Source organism: Phalangium opilio, unplaced genomic scaffold (assembly GCF_054372755.1).
Source record: "Phalangium opilio isolate 3A_F unplaced genomic scaffold, DU_Popi_V2 ptg000019l_1, whole genome shotgun sequence".
Lineage (NCBI taxonomy): Eukaryota > Metazoa > Arthropoda > Arachnida > Opiliones > Phalangiidae > Phalangium > Phalangium opilio.
In genome coordinates, this window is record NW_028324152.1 from 6,542,711 (window position 1) to 6,544,423 (window position 1,713).

At 48.0% G+C, this 1,713-nt stretch overlaps 1 non-coding gene across 1 annotated transcript; it reads right to left on the reverse strand.

Moving 5' to 3' along the window:
• Positions 1 to 265: 265 nt before the first annotated feature.
• On the reverse strand, positions 266 to 338 carry TRNAS-GCU (transfer RNA serine (anticodon GCU)). The gene has a single exon. It is a non-coding gene; the product is annotated as a tRNA-Ser (tRNA).
• Between the last annotated feature and the right edge of the window lie 1,375 nt (positions 339 to 1,713).

The following is a 1,713-nucleotide window of genomic DNA, read 5'->3' on the forward strand; positions in this document are numbered from 1 at the left end:
TATTCGTTAACAGCCGAACGCGCTAACCATTGAGCCACGGAAGCTCAGAAATTAAATGGTTGTCACGTTATGTGGAAAAGTTTTGACTTTTTACGCTACTCCTGAGACCCCGCAACACCACTTCCGGGTAGGCTCGAACCACCAGCCTCTCGGTTAACAGCCGAACGCGCTAACCATTGCGCCACGGAAGCCCAAAAATCAAATGGTCGTCAGGTATTGTGGAAAAACTTTGGTTTTTTACGTTACATTTGAGACTTCACAACACCGCTCCCGGGTGGGCTCGAACCACCAACCTTTCGGTTAGCAGCCGAACGCGCTAACCATTGCGCCACGGAAGCCCAAGATTAAATGGTCGTCAGGTATTGTGGAAAAACTTTGGCTTTTTACGTTACATTTGAGATCCCACAACACCGCTCCCGGGTGGGCTCGAACCACAAACCTATTGGTTAACAGCCGAACGCGCTAACCATTGAGCCACGGAAGCTCAGAAATTAAATGGTTGTCACGTTATGTGGAAACGTTTTGACTTTTTACGCTACTTCTGAGACCCCACAACACCACTTCCGGGTGGGCTCGAACCACCAGCCTCTCGGTTAACAGCCGAACGCGCTAACCATTGCGCCACGGAAGCCCAAAAATTAAAAGGTCGTCAGGTATTGTGGAAAAACTTTGACTTTTTACGTCACATCTGAGACCTTACAACACCGCTCCCGGATGGGCTCGAACCACCAACTTTTCGGTTAACAGCCGAACGCGCTAACCATTGCGCCACGGAAGCCCCAAAATTTAATGGTCGTCAGGTATTGTGGAAAAGCTTTGGCTTTTTACGTTACATTTGAATCCCACAACACCGCTCCCGGGTGGCCTCGAACCATAAACCTATTGGTTAACAGCTGAACGCGCTAACCATTGAGCCACGGAAGCTCAGAAATTAAATGGTTGTCACGTATTGTGGAAAAAATTTGACATTTTACGTTACATCTGAGACCTCACAACACCGCTCCCGGATGGGCTCGAACCAACAACCTTTCAGTTAACAGCCGAACGCGCTAACCATTGCGCCACGGAAGTCCAAAAGTTAAATGGTCGTCAGGTATTGTGGAAAAACTTTGGCATTTTACATTACATTTGAGATCCCACATCACCGCTCCCAGGTGGGCTCGAACCACCAACCTATTGGTTAACAGCCGAACGCGCTAACCATTGAGCCACGGAAGCTCAGAAATTAAATGGTTGTCAAGTTTTATGGAAAAGTTTTGACTTTTAACGCTTATTCTGAGACCCCACAACACCACTTCCGGGTGGGCTCGAACCACCAGCCTCTCGGTTAACAGCCGAACGCGCTAACCATTGCGCCACGGAAGCCCAAAAATCAAATGGTCGTCAGGTATTGTGGAAAAACTTTAGCTTTTTACATTTGAGACCTCACAACACGGCTCCCGGGTGGGCTCGAACCACCAACCTTTCGGTTAACAGCCGAACGCGCTAACCATTGCGCCACGGAAGCCCAAGATTAAATGGTCGTCACGTATTGTGGAAAAACTTTGACTTTTTACGTCACATCTGAGACCTTGCAACACCGCTCCCGGATGGGCTCGAACCACAAACCTTTTGAATAACAGCTGAACGCGCTAACCATTGCGCCACGGAAGCCCAAAAATTAAATGTTCGTCAGTTATTGTGGAAAAACTCTGAATTTTACGTTACATCTAA